The sequence below is a fragment of the Zingiber officinale genome, chromosome 5B, assembly GCF_018446385.1.
Source record: "Zingiber officinale cultivar Zhangliang chromosome 5B, Zo_v1.1, whole genome shotgun sequence".
Classification (NCBI taxonomy): Eukaryota; Viridiplantae; Streptophyta; class Magnoliopsida; order Zingiberales; family Zingiberaceae; genus Zingiber; species Zingiber officinale.
In genome coordinates, this window is record NC_055995.1 from 520,007 (window position 1) to 525,226 (window position 5,220).

Sequence of the window (5,220 nt, forward strand, 5' to 3'; positions counted from 1 at the left end):
GAATCGTTTTTCACCACATGAGACGGTTTCATTATGTTTCACTAGTTATGCATCAAAAAAAAAATCAATCACCTTGATTTTCGAACTTGATTCAAACATACCATCAAGGACCAAAGCTTGACCTCAACAGGAACAATTTCTCGAACAACAAATCAAATAGACAATGGAATATCCATACCTTTTGATCTCGAGCTCAATTTTTGCCACAATTGAGCTCGAGATCAAATGCATGGATTTGGTTTCACATTGCCATTTGATTTTCCTCGAACGTTGGCACATGTTGATGTTGTAGTCTTGTTCCCCGTTGCATCGCCGGTGTAACGCAAGTCGATATCATTTAGTACCACTCCTTGACATGGAAATGAGCTACTACAAATGAACTTGATGGCTTCCGCCGAGGAAGAAGTTCCCTTGACATTTGTGAACTTGATATCGTAGATTTGAACACGAGATGGATCCTATAGCACGCAAAAAATAAATCAAAAAGGGATCTTATCATCGTTAATACATGAGATTTGAACACGAATGCTTCCTAAATTACCTTTCCGGCGCACGAAATGTAGGGGCAATACTCTTGGTCTATTATGATGGGGTTGTAGACATTGTTCATGGTGATGTCCTGGTAGGTAAATTGGGCAGCCTTCAACCGACTCGGAGAAGATTGCCATGTCTTGATCCGCAACCCGTTGGTCGTGTCATTCAAGGTGCAATTCCTAACCGTCAAGCCGACGACATCAGTTTCGCCCGAGTTCTTACCGAGGCTCCCAACACTAATGCCATGGCCAGGGCCACAATGCACATTAGAGATGTTTAGGTTGGAGTTTCCCGGTCTAATGGAGATGCAATCGTCCCCGGTGCCAATGGTGGCATTTGTAATGGTGACATTGGTGGAATCAGCAACATGAATGCCATCAGTGTTTGGGCTGTCTCCAGGGGCACTGATGGTCACAGACTCGATATCGAAATTCTCTGATGAAAAAATATGAATGTGGAATAGTTTGCTATCGATAGAGGAAATGCTTTTGATCTTTGCATTCTTCACAAAACTGAACACCAATGACTGCGATCAAGTTGCAAAATGAAAATACAGATTAATCAAAATATATATTAATAAGATTAGGGTAGTAAACCAACCAAACTGAACTAAACTTTTTATAGTTCAAGCTTGTTTGATAAACTAACTAAGAACAAAGCCAAGTTGAACCTAAAATCAATGATTGCTCACTTCTTCTTTTTTAACTTAGCTGTTATCGAGTTCCTAATTCGAGCTTATTTGGATTTTTGGCAAGTTGTTCAAACCTATTCATTTAATTAATTAATTTTATATATATTGAATGAACAATAGTACATTGTTACTAAATTTGAACATGAAATTCATTTGCAACCCTAAATGACATGTTCGAGTACTATTATCCTAAATATTAATAATAATAAGAGACGAACTAAATAGTAAGAAAATTAAGCTTATATACCATCGGGAGAATCTTGCAACTCCATTTCTTGGGGCATTCATTGTAAGGTCATGCCGAAGATCCTTGCCCATGGAATATTCCACCGCCTGATATCACTAGTCCATTTATGTATTGGAACTCAATCCAATCTTTTGTGTAAGCATTGAGGTGGGTCGATGCAAGCAATTGCCCTCTCAAATCAATCACCATGGCACTCTTGCAAGGCCCTTTGAAGTGTAAAGGACCAACCAAATACGACCCCATGGGGATTAGTATTGTCGGATTCCCTTCGATGGCACAAGATGCATCCCATGCCGCTTGAAAAGCCTACAAGAAGACAATTCAGCATATACACTTACAAATAGTTTTAGAGGACGTGATCAAAGTCACCTTTGTGTCATCATTTTGGCCATTTCCTAGCGCTCCATGATCCTTCACATTATAAATTGCATTGCCCGATTGGCCGGCAACACACGTAGTGCACCATATTGAGAACAACAAGCTAATTGCTGTTGGATATTGGGGCCTAAATGGACCAATACGATTTTGAGGAGGAAAAATCGGAAGCCATCAATTGTTGAAAGTCGTAATTGACTTCAAAATTGAAATCTACGTTTCGCGTAGATAGATTTAGACTATTAATTTGCTCAAAATCGATTAAGGGTGAATGAGAAATTAATGTTCAAAGTCGGCCCAAAATAACGTTGGTTATTCATTAAGGAAATGCAAGGGAGAATAGTCCCACATCGGAAATTTCCGATGTGCATTCCTTACTTATTAATGATGTTGAGTTATTGGAGTTAACTCAGAAAAGTACCAGGTACTCTCTGCTCAGGGGCGAGCAGGTGCTCGTACCTGCGAGCGCGCAATGGGCGCTTTGTAGGCGCACTTTGCGCGAGGAGCATTGAGGAGCTTAAATTTATGCTCCGGGTGACATTGCAGTGCCTACATGGCACTTTGGTGACGTGTCGGGCTAGTACGACATGGCGGTGCCTATGTGGCATCCTCGTGGGCAAAGGAAGATGACTGGACAGTTGGTCGAGCGGACGGTTGATCAACGTTGATCAAAAAGTATGGTGGATCGCTTGTGATGCGATCTAGGGCGTTGGATCACAATGAGTCACGATCTGACGGCTTGGGATGAGACATGATCAAGCATCGGATCAATGGATCCAGATGGCTGATAGATCCGAGGGTCACAACTCTTAGATCGATGGATGAGATTAAAGGGGCTATGTGAAGGGTTATAACTCTTCAGTCCGGACGGCCCAGATTACTCCACCCAAAGGTCACACCCCTCCCTAAAGCCTCTTCCTTCTGTATAAATAGAACCCTCCAGATTGGAATTAAATCACTCAACTTAATCTTCTCTTCCTCAAGTATTCACTCATTCATCTTGTGCATTCAAGAGTCCAAGAAGCCTACGAGAAGGTTCGCTGGTATCGGCAGTCGGGGTGCTACGATTCCGAGACGATTGTCGGGGGTGTAGCTTGGGAGCGAAGTGCAACAACCCGTTAGTCACCGTAGCGGCGCAATATCGTTCGCGGGGATAGTGTCGCACACTAGCCTCGACGATCAGTTTGCATACTCCAGAATCTACCCTGGATTCAGTACAAACTGATATGGCTACCAACGACGTTCCAACCGCCATTCCGACCGCCGTTCCGACATCCATTCCGCACGGAGAAAAGCCGGAGAAATTCACCGGAGCCGACTTCAAAAGATGGCAGCAGAAGATGTTGTTCTACTTAACAACGCTAAACCTTGTACGGTTTTTGCGTGAAGACCCGCCAGTCGCTACGGACGGTAGCAAGGCTGCTTGCGATACGTGGACGCACGGAGATTTTCTGTATCGCAACTACATTCTCAACGCCTTGGACAACACGTTGTATAACGTGTATTGTTCATTGGAGACAGCGAAATCTTTGTGGGAATCGCTTGAGAAGAAATACAAGACCGAAAATGCCGGACTGAAGAAATTCATCGTCGGCCGGTTTCTGGATTTCAAGATGGTGGACTCAAAGAGCGTCTCATCTCAAGTCCAAGATATGCAATTAATACTGCATGATCTGGACGCCGAAGGAATGAAGCTGAACGAGTCATTCGCAGTTGCTGCGGTAATTGAGAAGCTCCCTCCGTCATGGAAGGATTTCAAGAATTACCTAAAGCACAAGCAAAAGGAGATAGGGCTGCAAGACCTGATCCTGAGGCTACGAATAGAGGAGGATAATCGAAAGTTATCCGATCCGAGAGGAACCAAGCGGACTATAGACGATATGTCCAACCTGGTCGAGCCGAACGCTAAAAAGCCGAAATAGTTCAAGAAGAAGGCACAAGCAAAGAAGTTCAAGGGATCCTGCTACAACTGTGGAAAGGCAGGACACCTGTCCAAGGACTGCAGACACCCAAGGGCAACCTTGCAACTCCAACATCAACCTCTCTTGAGGACTTGGATCTCACTGCGGTTGTATTTGAAGCCAACTTGGTGGATACCAACCCGAAGCAGTGGTTCATTGATACTGGAGCAACTCGTCATATCTGTTCCGATAAGGCGATGTTCTCCAAGTATACTCCGATAAATGGCAGGAAGCTCTATATGGGTAATTCCACGACGTCGCCAATTGTCGGACTCGGAAAAGTTGTTCTGAAGATGACGTCCGGAAAGGAGCTAACACTCATTGATGTACTCCATGTTCCCGACATCAGTAAGAACCTAGTTTCTGGAGCGGCACTAGTTAAGGCCGGATTTAGGCTAGTGTTCCAGTCAGACAACTTTGTACTTACGAAGAATAATATCTTCGTAGGAAAGGGGTACCTAGAAAAGGGTCTATTCAAAATGGTTGTAATGCCTGTACTCCGAAATATTGATGGTAATAAAATAAATGCTTCCAGCTATGTTGTTGAGTGTTTTAATTTGTGGCATGATCGACTCGGACATGTGCATAATAATACTCTTAAACGTCTCGTCAAATTAAATTTATTACCAAACGTCAATGTTGACGAAACACACAAATGTGAAGTGTGTGTGGAAGCAAAAATGACGAAACTACCTTTTCATTCGGTGGAAAGGTCAACGACTCCTCTAGAGTTAATACATAGTGATCTATGTGACTTGAAATTTGTGCAAACTAGAGGAGGTAAAAAGTATTTTATTACTTTTATCGATGACTGCACAAAGTTCTGTTATGTCTTTCTTTTAAGAAGTAAAGACGAAGCCCTAGAGGCATTTAGAACTTATAAAACAGAAGTTGAAAATCAACTTGACAAACGAATTAAAATAATTCGTAGCGATAGAGGTGGAGAATATGGTGCACCGTTTAATGAATTTTGTTCAGAATCTGGCATTATTCATCAAACAACGGCACCTTACTCACCTCAATCGAACGGTGTTGCCGAACGTAAAAATCGAACACTAAAAGAGATGATGAATGCCTTGTTGATAAATTCAGGCTTACCTCAAAACTTGTGGGGGGAAGCAATATTATCGGCAAATCACATTCTCAACAAAATCCCTCATAAGAAAAGTGATAAAACTCCTTATGAACTATGGAAAGGCCGCAAGCCATCGTACAAATACCTGAAAGTGTGGGGGTGCTTGGCAAAGGTCGAAGTACCTAAACCAAAGCAAGTAAAGATCGGACCTAAAACGTTCGATGCGGTATTTGTCGGATATGCCCATAATAGTAGTGCATATCGTTTCCTAGTTCACAAATCAGACATTCCTGATATTCATGTGGGAACAACCATAGAATCTCGGAATGCAATATTC

The 5,220-nt window shown here is 42.6% G+C and overlaps 1 pseudogene; it reads right to left on the reverse strand.

Annotated features, from left to right (window-relative positions):
- Positions 1–221: 221 nt before the first annotated feature.
- LOC121987956 lies at positions 222–2,436 on the reverse strand (annotated as a pseudogene).
- Positions 2,437–5,220: the final 2,784 nt, after the last annotated feature.